At 35.8% G+C, this 12,198-nt stretch overlaps 2 long non-coding RNA genes across 2 annotated transcripts; both read right to left on the bottom strand.

Annotated features, from left to right (window-relative positions):
* Window positions 1–4,948: 4,948 nt before the first annotated feature.
* On the bottom strand, window positions 4,949–5,521 carry LOC113293416. Its single transcript, XR_003332299.1, has 3 exons — window positions 5,439–5,521; window positions 5,163–5,359; window positions 4,949–5,061 (listed from the first exon to the last, which is right to left on the bottom strand). It is a non-coding gene; the product is annotated as an uncharacterized LOC113293416 (long non-coding RNA).
* Window positions 5,522–7,881: 2,360 nt separating this feature from the next.
* LOC113293415 lies at window positions 7,882–9,651 on the bottom strand. Its single transcript, XR_003332298.1, has 4 exons — window positions 9,407–9,651; window positions 8,905–9,068; window positions 8,604–8,689; window positions 7,882–8,492 (listed from the first exon to the last, which is right to left on the bottom strand). It is a non-coding gene; the product is annotated as an uncharacterized LOC113293415 (long non-coding RNA).
* Window positions 9,652–12,198: the final 2,547 nt, after the last annotated feature.

Raw genomic sequence — 12,198 nt, 5'->3', positions numbered from 1 at the left:
TAACCACAATTCCCATCCCCATCAACGTCGTTGGTGGATATAAGGTGATCTAAGATGACGTAAGGAAGTTGGTCGGTATACTCTTTGTACAAAGTGTAAGCAACACGATGTCGTCTTCCTTGGGAATCCCTAGGTGTCTTAGGATTACCCTTTATTCCTCTTCTCGTCACCATACCACTACTTTGGCTTTGCTGGGTATCGACCGCATGCTGAACAATATCCATATCCTCATTTTCTTGCTTTTTTGACCGACCTCGTTTCTTAGGAATGAAAGACTTTTCGTACTCCTCATATTCCGCCTGGACATGCTCATGACGTGATAGGTATCTATCGCAACCCTTGTTATTATTAACAGTTTCTCTAAATGACATTTTAGTTGTTGGTCTTCCGGGTGGTTTTTGTTTGATTGGCTCTTCTTCAAACCCCAAGCTCTTACGGGCGGCCGGCCACAAGTTAGCACCAAAATGTGTCTTCCTGCACAATTCATTTTTCGTATTTTTTGTTGATGTACTTGCCAATCTACAAGTCTCCAAATTCTTCATCGGCTAAACCCGTGGGCTTTGGGACGAATGAAAGTTGCTGCCAGAATGGATCGATATCTTCAAGAGGAATGTAATCTTTGTACCCACCAAGTTTATGTCTACAAGGGAGTCTGAGCCAAATATCGGTTGTACAATTACAGTTCGTCTTCATCACCTTTCCTGCCTCCGATTTAGTCTAAAATCTATAAGCTCATCCATCATATAGTTAATTTCCCACCATGATATTTGGTGTGCTACCAACCGTAACAAAGCTTTGTCTCTTATGTGTTGCATCAAAAAACGGTCTTTACTTTTCTCCATCTACTCCACTATTTTCCTTAGGTCATCCTCTGCATGCTCATGAATAGCTTCTTGTACCGTAACTACCCCACCCCTATTTTGATTCAATTTTTTTTTCAAACTTCCGTGAGACTGCTCTGCAAGACTTGAAGACTCATTTTTGAAGTGCTTGTATTTATTGGTCCATGCATAAAAAAACTTCTCCTTCCAAGGATTCAACCATGTATTCAGGCAATACTCAAAAACCTTCTTATGATCCGTGCTCCGAGCATCAATAAACTTCTGCAAGTTAGCATAATACTTAACCTCTGTTTTAGAATGAGACAAATAGTTCAAATCTTCGCAAAAAACTTTCCATAGATCCCCCTCTTCATCATATTTTTCCTTTTCTTTCTTTTTCTCTTCCGCTAGCTCTTTTTTGGAAAGTTTACTTAAACGCTCATCTTCCTCCTTAAAACGTTGATTACCCTTCTTAGTATGGATCTTTTGGATTTGATTCTTGCAATTATAATAAAGATTGGTTTGGATGTGCCACGTACAAAGAAATTGTTGAGCAAGTGGAAAGACTTGACGAATGACACTCATAATTGCAAAATCTCTATCCGTAAATATATCCTGCGGCGTCTCTTCTCCACGGTAAATCCACCTCACTTGTTCCAACTCCCAAACATAGTCCTCTATTTCTTCTTTTTCCATAAAGCACCATGCAACGGTGAATGAATTTTTATTCGAAGTATGGCTTACCACGTTCAACATCGGCATGTTATACTTGTTTGTCTTATAGGTGCAATCTATGAAGATAACCTGGTAAAAACACTGAGCCAAATCCACCATCCTTGGATGTGCAAGAAAAATATGAGTCACTTTCTCATCCGGACCCACCTTAGTTTGCATGGCATAGTTAAGTGTTTCCGCTAACCACTCTGATTGTTGCATAATCAACCTACCATTCCATTCGGTTCTCTTAATCGTTGCTTTGGTGGCGTTGATTGTGGAAATGGTGGACAAGTTATCCTTATCTTCCGCCCTTATTGCATTTAGGATCTTTAGTGGTCTAAATCCTTTCATCTGCCTAACTTTATCCATCTGATGTGGTTTCAACCGGGCATATGCAGTGTGTCCATATAAACTTGTGGGTGGATCATGGTTGTGACGACCGTTCGGAATACTATACAATCGGAATAGATCGTCTTCATGACGTCTTTTGAAAACAATCCTGAACGAGCATTCACACTTCTTCGAATTTGTTCTATAGACCCTAGTCGTCTTCTTCTCATACTTGTAATTCTTGCCTTTATGACTTTCTCCCTTCTTTCCCGCTCTCTCGCATACCATTTCCATATTGTTACAATCGACGTGTCTACTTTGAAAAACCACACACATCTTCTCTTTTTCCTTAGGAATAAGCCATTCCTTGATGTCATTCTTGGTTTCCCATGTCTACATTGAGCAAACAATTAAATTAGACAACCATGAGATCACTAATAAAATTATTTGAATGTATAAATATATCAATTTGGTTAAGGTAAACGTACCAAATCAGTCACATAGTATTGGGAGGTATCCGGACCCAATGTAGATACGGGTTATGGCTGGGAGCTTTGTCGTACTACCAACTAAAAAACAAAACACAAAACCATCATCAAAGGGTCGTCCGATGGGATTTCGGAGAAAACCCTATATGTGATAACCGCAATCGCACGGTGTCTAGCTAGTAGACAGAGGCAAGTATGGATCGAACCCACAGGGAGCGGTGGAAACACAAATAATCAATATTCTCAAATCGACTAACCAACAATAATGTTTTTGAGATTTTCAGAATTAAAGAAATAAAAGAATACAAACAAAAAGAATTAATTAAATGCAATGAGAGAGTTGGTAACCAGGGTTTTACGGTATCCACCACTATTTCTATTCGATGACGAAAATGATTCATAATTCTAAATACGCGTTTATATCTTTGTTCTATTGCAACACCTATTATCGGTATATTTTCTCTAATATAACTTGCATCTCCTAAGCATAATCCATCAAAGTCTCCAAAGCAAGGCTTATCAAATTATAATGGCAAGCAAATCATTGAGACTACATATTTATGCATTTACGATTATTATTTGCGTCGTCTAAGTATAACCCATCAAATGATTTAACCTAAGCATGGATTATCAAATACTATAACAAATAAAATTGCAAAACCATATAAATTAATGCACTTAGGCTATTGTATTACAAAGCCAGTGAAGCAACAACAATTATTCTATAGAAAATCAATAGTGCGTAAAGATACAATTATTTGAATCAATTCATAATTTCCGAAAACCAAATATTATCAATTTAATCATGGTCTACTGGTAGAAATGGTTTCCACTGAAGAACCCTAATCACAAAATTTAGCCAAACATGATTTTCTCAAAAGCCATAAATCAATATGAATAATCCCTAGCTAATCAAATGGAATAGAAAATGAAACCCTTCTTTCTTCGATCTCCAATCCGTAGCCGCACGTCTTTTTCTGTTCTTATTTTCTTTGCGGCTCTCTGTAAAACGGCTGTGCAGCCGCCCTCCCTCCCCTTTTCTCTTATGTTCGATTCTATATGGAAAATTTCTTGTTTGGTCCTAGGCCCATATAGTTATTTATAGTAGGGTCCAACCGGAATTTTTTTTTATCCGGAGGTCCAAAATTAATTAAAACATGGAAATGTCCATAATGCCCATTACTACCAAACGTGTGTGTCTACACTGCTTACAAATTTGAGTACATATCTGGTACACTGCTTAAAAATTCGAGTACATATTTGCTACACTGCTTACAAATTTGAGTACATATCTGTCTGAGTACATATCTGTCGTACTACTTACAAATCCGATTATATATCTGAATGCTTACAAATTCGAGTACATATTTGCTGCACTGCTTCCAGGTAGAGTACAAATCTGTAAGAATCAATGATAAATAAATTAGAAAACGTATTACATCACATACATTGGCAACCCAACCTTTTATGTTCCTCCAAATCCATTTGCAGCACACCTTCTTTCAAACACACGTCACAACCAATTTGTAACTTCATCAAGGCCACCACCAATTTCACAAGCTTGCAAATCTGAACCAACAACAACTCCTGTTCCTATCATTCAAAATCTGTCATTTATTGCAATAAGTTCTGAATTGCAGCTCCAGATCATCTCCATATCCAATTCCAGTACTGAATCAAATGTAACAAAGAGCATCTATTTCAGTATTTCATATACGTACTGAATCAAACATAACAAGGAGCACTTCCTATCAGTATGCGATATATGTACTGAAGATCATGAACTACAAATCAACGGTATGACAACAACAGGTGACAGATCTATGAAAAATAAGAGAATCGAAAGACATATTACAGTATTTCACATAAGTACTGAAGGGTAAGACTAAAAAAGGAGCAAAAACACAGCAAATAGCACTTCCTATCAGTATTATACATACATACTCATGGATCGAACCAAAAAAATTGGAAAAACTTCAAATAAAACAAAATTAGAAGAGTTTTGTATCAGTACGCCATATATGTACTGTCAATTCATACACGAAAAACAACTGTAACAAACCTAAAAAATGTTATAATGTTGAACCAATGATAAATCACAAATAACTGCTACAGTTTTAGTTACCTGTAACCCTGGGAAAACAGCATTGTTAATCGCAGATTCCATATCAACCCAAAGAACAGGATCTTTCTTGAAGAAAATCATGCCACCTCTGGGACCTCGTAATGACTGCAAATTGAAACAGAAGACATAGTAAACAACATGACCCTTGAACCTAAACCAATAAAAACAAATGTTGCTTTTGTTGGTGTCAGTATTTGCAGTCTTGCAGACTTCATGAATGTGACTAGGTGTACCTTGTGAGTGGTGGTTGTTACAACATCACAGTATTCAAATGGGTCGGCAAGTACAGATGCAGTAACGAGACCACTTATGTGAGCCATATCCATCATGAGAAAAGCCCCAACAGAATCTGCAATATTCAAGAAACATAGCAGGAAAGGGAATTAGGTGTGCGTAATGGGTTAACTAGTCTGATTCTCTAATCACTAAGAATAACAACTGTTGACAATCAAAATATATGTGTATACCTTTCTCATTCGAGGATAATCGAAATCACGAGGATAAGCACTAGCACCAACAATGATGAGTTTTGGTCGAAAGAGGGTGGCAGTTTTCTCAAGCATATCATAATCAATAAGGCCTGCAAGTGAATTTGGTAATGAATGCAAATTATCAACGAATTATAAATGAACAACAATAGACCACATAGTCATTACACAATATAAGAATGCAGAGCAGCACCTGTTGATTCATCAAGACGGTAGGGCATCGATTCAAAATAAATCGAAGTCCCAGATACCCGTCTTTTAGGAGTCATAAATCCATGTGACAAGTGACCTCCATGAGGAAGATCCAGACCCTGTGCCAGTTACATGAACAAAGCCCTTTGTTGACAAAGTGTCTTTAGATCATCAATGTACTCATTGCCACCATAATACCTACATTGCAGAATGAAATGATAAAATGCATTTCAATACAAATACAGGGAAAAAATACAACATTAAGCACCATATTTACCTTTTACCAGAAAGCCCTTCTGAATACTTGTTTGTGAGACAAGAACCCACAGCTTCCATCACTGCGCGAGATGTAAAATTCTCTAAAGCAATGAGCTCCAAGCTGTTAAACTGACGATTCTTCTCACTATCAATTATTGAACGTACTTCAGGGTCTGCCTAACTTGAGAAGGTAATCTATCCGCAGTAGTAGTACCCAACTTGGGAAAAAAAGTTGAAGAACCTTTAGTAAAAAGATTGGGTTGTTGTACAGCAGCACCCATTATTGCAGCTCCACTGTATGCCTGCACCTACTTCACTTCTCCTTAAACATAACAAGGAGCACTTCCTATCAGTATGCGATATATGTACTGAAGATTCATGAACTACAAATCAACAGTATGACAACAACAGGTGACAGATCTATGAAAAATAAGAGAATCGAAAGACATATTACAGTATTTCACATAAGTACTGAAGGGTAAGACTAAAAAAGGAGCAAAAACACAGCAAAGTCAGCAATCACAGGCACTTTGACACCATTCTCAACATAAGTGATGATAATCTCAGAAGGGTTTAAGGTTCTCCAGTTTTCACAAATAAGAAATTTCAGGTCATCAATACTAAACTTAAAAGTAACCAGGTGAGCAAAATGATGATGATTATAATAAATGTATGCATAGCAGTATGTATTTGGATTGGAACACTCTGCATCAGACATGTTTTGAACCTGCAAATGTCACAAAGATGTAACAGTATTAAAATACAGTATTTCACATACGTACTGATGGGTCAAACTAAAAAAAGTGAGAGATCTATGCAAGAAACAGATTCTAAGAGCAGTTTCTATGAGTATGTCATATATGTACTGCAGATTCATGAACTACAAAATCAACTGCATGACAAAGAATAATTAAGAATCTATGAGAAACAGCAGAATCGAAGCACGTAATACGGTATTTCACATACGTACTGATGGGTCAAACTAAAAAAAGTGAAAGATCTATGCAAGAAACAGAATCCAAGAGCATAAACAATGAGTATGTCATATATGTACTGCTGGATAATACGATCTGAAAGTGAAAACAAACCTGATTTTGAAAAGAAAACAGAAATATAATCAAATCGAACTAAAATAAGCTAAAAACTTAACAATCTAACCAAATAACTGAATAAATACGAACAAGATTCATAAAAAACAAACAGAACACAACCGATCTCCATGATCCAAAATTCAAATCTTATAATGATTCAAAAACTGTAGCAGAAACAATGAGTATGTCATATATGTACTGCTGGATAATACGATCTGAAAGTGAAAACAAAACTGATTTTGAAAAGAAAACATAAAGATAATCAAATCGAAAGCTAAAATAAACTAAAAACTTAACAATCTAACCAAATAACTGAATAAAAACAAACTAGAATCATAAAAAAAAAAACATAACACAACCTATCTCCATTAAACTATAGCAGAAAGAAGAAAACGAAAAGATTAAGCAACATACCTGTTAAAAATCGCAGAAGAAATCTTCAGAAACCCTAGTCCCAAATCCAGAAGAAGAAAGAGAGCAGAATTTTCCCAAGAATAATCGGCTGAATTTTTTTTTTGAAACTTTGAAATAGACTGCTTTAATATATGTAGGATTGGAAGGGTAGTTTAGGTATTTAGAAATTTCGCACAATTTGTCCCGCACGTATACAGGACCTGGGCTTAAAAAATTTGGTCCATTTTCATGTTTTCTCTTAATTATGGACCTCTGATTAGTGGGCTTTAATGGGTGGACCTGCCACTAACTAAGAACACTATAATGGTACCTATTGGTAATTCCTACATTCCTAATTGCCAATTGTGGTTGTCGTACAGTTTTTTTTACTTCTGTACCCTTTACTATTCACTTTGTGGACGGTTGAATCCAATGACACCAACCATTTTTTTTGTGTGGATGTCATTGACATAGACTTTATAAACTCATGACTCCCTTTGACACTTGTTATTCAAACCCATGACATTTGGAATTTGGTTGCCACCTAAGCTCCACATCGGTATTACGTAGGATCATATCATTTTAGTATATTTTCATAGATATCCCTATTGTTTTTTAGAATAATTTTTTAGACACCCCTTACACGGTGTCCACATCGGTTAGTTGGCGTGTCCAATAGGCTCCACATCGGCAATACGTAGGATCATAGCATTTTAGAATATTTTTTTAGACACCCCTTGTTATTTTTTTTCTTCTTTTTTTTGATAGTCTCTTACGTCTCCTTCTATGTATTTTGATAGTCCCTCACATTTCCTTCTATACTGTTATTCACTACTTATACCTAGTTTCTTCTATACTGTTATTCACTACTTATACACACTAGATAGTAACCCGTGCTCCGTCCCGGGTGACATATTCTTTAGTTTGCTTGTGCATTTTTATCCATCAAATAAGAAAATTTGATTCACCAACGTTCCACATAACTTTATAAACTGAAATGCTAATCTGAAAGTCCACATAGCTTTGGACTTTACAATGCGTACCATTTTGTATGATGCAAGGAGATTTCTACACTGAAATGCTAATCTCCTAGTACAAATTTTTGGCCTATGATATTTTTTGCAATTTACAAAATGAGGATGAATTTCATTCAAGGTCAACAATAATAAAATTACTAACTTAAAACACCATCAGCTCTGGAGCATTAATGAAGGAATACTGGACCCAAGTAGGCGGGGTATTCTGTTTACTAAAACAAAGCTAATTGTTCATCTTCAAATACCACATCCTTCCTCCTGAATTAACACGCTCCCTGCCCTTTGTTAGATACTGCATTATCAATTTCATAGTTGCTTCCAACTGTGGCCCCTTCAAAAATTCGTTGGTGCAATTGGTACGACCAAATGTAGAAAACCCACCACTCATTGACTCATTTTCTCCTTCCATCACTATATACTACATGTGAAGTCCGTTGTTACCACCATTGATTTCATATTTCCTGCAAGTTGGCTGATAGTGGCTGTTGAGTGTACAACTTGGAGGAATGCGCTTCCACCAATTCCCATAGTATCATTGTTTGACATTGGTTCCTGTGATAATGCAAGAAATAGTCGGTCCTCAGTCTGTTGTTAACCACAAATAACAATTCCAGTCCCATACACACTTAAACCAATAGCAAAAGAAAGACTACACTTCCATACCCTATTTTTTGTATGCAACTCTTTATAATTTCACATAGCAGAAACGCAGCAAGTACATCTATTCAGTTGCATTTTTCCCAATCAAACTACATCACTGAAAGAGATTAGTCCAAAGCAATCTTGGGGTTGGGGTCATTTAAAAAATATAAAACTAATTAGAAATGGTTGTGGTTAGAGCTTTCTCCAGACTAAATTTTAGAAAGAGGTTTAGAATTCTTGATAGCATGAGATCGTGAAATGAACTTAAAAATGGGAATCCTTAAGTACCCTTCTCGTAATCATTAGTAAGTTAGACCTTTACCTGACTGTTTTGAGGAATTAGGCAAGAAGGTCTCATTTCTCTAGCTGTTGATGATAATGAATGTCCATATTATTTCGTGTGAGCATAGTCATCATTCACTACAAACATGTATCTTGCTCCCCCTGTCAGCATCACAATCAGTGTTTTTATCTTGCTCGTGACTCCTGAGAAAAGTAAAACATCCATGGAAGTTCAATCAGCAAAACAAATATGGGTTACTAATAATATGAGAAAGCACCAAAAAAATGGAGGAGATTTAGGTATTTAGGTCTATAAATCCACTTAAAAATTGATTGTCTGTGGCAACTCAAAGTATCATCAGATTAATCCTGTAGATTAATTAAGAGATATAAGAAACCACCAAAAACAAAGAAAAAAAGTTACCTTTTTTAAACATGCAAGATGAATCAGCAACCAACTAAAGTGAGTAATTGATCAAAAACCAAAAAACTTAAAGTGAGTAAAAGTGTAATTCGAATTATTAGAGAGTCGAAATCAATACCAGATACATGTGGATCCACGATGATACTAATAAAATCGTAGAAATGCAGAGAAAGAAGGGGTTGGGTTGATGAAGAAGACCAATTGATTAGTTTATGATGATCTCTGGCAAGGTGATGTCTGTTTGATTTTTATTCACGATTTAGGATTAATCGAAAGTGGGAAGTTCTGGACAGTTGTAGAAAGTGGAAGGGCTTGTGCAAGTTCTGGGGAGGTGGTGTAAGTTATTTAAAGAGAACAGCTGAACAGGTGCATGTGTAGGGTAGTTTTCCCTACAAATGAGAAAGCTTTATTTTATAATAGTCTCACAGGAGTTGTACACATCAGATTTTTGTGGGATCAGAGTGAAAGAGAACTGAGCATTGAGTTTCAATTATCATCTAGTTAGATAAATAGATTAGATTTTCTCCTCAAATTACCCAGTCTCCTTCAAACAAATCACCACCACCTTAAATTAGTGTTCTTTAGAAGTTCTTTATCTTGAAAAAGAAGAAGTTCTTCTCCACTCAAGTATCTCCATTATCTTTTTCAAGTTTACTTCTTTATCTTGGCATATATTTTCTAAACCACTTATATTCTTCGAATCATTTAGGTAAGATGTTCGATTCATCAATTTATCTTATTGAATTTCTTGAAAACTTTGATTGCTCGTTTGTATTTCAAAATTAGGAAACCCTAGTTTGTATTTCAAAAAAAAAAGAACGAAGAATCAAAACAAAGAACCAAAACGAATCGAAAGTCGACAAGTGTTTTCTTTTGTCGACCTTGCCGACTACAATATAGTCGCAGGGTATGAGGTTGAATACCGTGCCGACTTTTCATCTCTGAAATTAATACCTTTCCGACTAATCATGCATTTGTAACACCTTTCTCTGTATATCAAAAATCCTATAGTCGGCAGGGTATTTTTTTATCGACCTTGCCGACTATAAGGTAGTCGGCAAGGTAAGAAATCAATAAGATGTCGACTAGTGAAGCATTTACAACAGTCTCATGTGTGTCAAAAATAATAAAGTCGGCATCTTCTTCATTCACCGACCTTGCCGGCCATAAGTTGTCGGCATGTTCTTCATCCGCAGACCTTGCCGGTCAGGTATAGTCGGCATGTTCTTCATCCGTAGACCTTGCCGACTTTTCATAGTTTCAGAACTGAAAGTGTCAATTTCTTCTTTAATTTTGAGTATGAATTCATACATCAGCTTTGCAATCCCCTTTTAAAAGTGTTTGGGTAGTATGTTTTCAATTCCATTGCAAAAAAAAAATCTCAAAACAATTTTTTTTCATCAAAAATCTTCCCACATGAGTTCAATCAAAGACAAAATTTCATAACTTAAATTCATAAGTTTTAATCTACTTAATTAACTCATCTAAACACAATTAATTAACCCAATCAGAATTTTTAGTGTTAATTAAACAAGAGTATATTAGCCGTTTAGAAAATACATGGTTAAGGGGTGGCCTGTTGAATTATTTGGGTTTTGTCTCATTAGGTATATATACCCCAATTAATTTGGGTATTACCCCAATCAAACCAGGAAAAAACAAGTACCCTAGAAATCTAAAAAGTGAAACGAAAGTTAAAAAACAAATCATAACTGGAGTAATTGAAACATTGATTCCCTAAAAAGACATATACCAAAATAAAAGTGTGATTGTAGCTTCCCCGACTTAGTGATGATCGATGTAGTTTCGAACATTATTTATGAGATCAGCATCGCATTCAAGATTCAAACTCAACAGTGTTCACTTCCTCTCTCTCTCTCTCCTCAACGCTCTGAACTCCACCGCAGCTTGAGCCTCAACTGCTCAGATTTGCTCCTTTGGGGCAGATCTGAGCAGGTAAAACTTTCGCCGATCTGCTTTTTTCTCTCTTTAATCTCTAGTAGTAGCGTAGGATTAGTTTCCTTTTTCTGGTTTTTATTTCTCTTCTCAGGTCTATAAGTTTCTAGGTTTTTCAGTTTGGTCTAGGATTAGTCTCTTTAATATTTACCCAACAATTTTTAATTGTAAGCTCGACTCATACGATTTTCATTATATAAGCTGAACCATTAACATTGTTTATTCCAGAACTTTCAGGAGTAGGTTCGGCTTGAAATTAAAATTTCATATAAGCCGAACTAGTGTCTAGCAAATAGGTTGGAATTGGAATATATATGTTCGGCGCATGTTGTAAACAGTTTTAGTGAGCCGAACCGTTCATCAATTGGTTGGTTCGGCTCATAAATTTAAGCTGAACCTCAACCTGGTTCGCCGAACCATGGAGAAAAAACCTAATTTTTTCATAATTTCGAGCTATAGAAGTGATATTGAGCATAAAAACTTAAATTTTTTTCTCACTTTGCAACCTATAGAAGTTTTCTCACTTTCTCCCTTTCCTTCTCTCTTTCACAATAAAAATTTAGATTTTTCCCCCCAAATTTTTTCATTACCAAACCTTTATTATAATTCTGAAAATTATCTTAATCACTAAACAAAAATTTTAATCAATAATCCAGTTTACTAACACTAATACTCAAAGGGTAGTTTTGTCATTAAAAAAATTGGTTAAGGGGACTTCTGATTTTGTTATTTCACATCCTTTTTTTTTGTCTTTATTAGATATGCCTAATAAGATTTCAGTATACTCAAAATCATGGTTCATCGTCGTGGTGTAGTGGTCGTGTCAAGAAGTATGGCAAGTGTTCGTGCCTGTCACCTGGATGACCTGTTGTTTTCTTCGATTCAGGGCAAGGGCGCTGTTCTTTTTTCCATTTTTTTTTACCAGGTTTCTGAAATGGATATTCTAGTAATTCT

This window comes from Papaver somniferum, chromosome 7 (genome assembly GCF_003573695.1).
Source record: "Papaver somniferum cultivar HN1 chromosome 7, ASM357369v1, whole genome shotgun sequence".
Taxonomy (NCBI): domain Eukaryota; kingdom Viridiplantae; phylum Streptophyta; class Magnoliopsida; order Ranunculales; family Papaveraceae; genus Papaver; species Papaver somniferum.
Note: the sequence above shows the minus strand (reverse complement) of the source record. Positions and strands in the feature narration are given on the sequence as shown.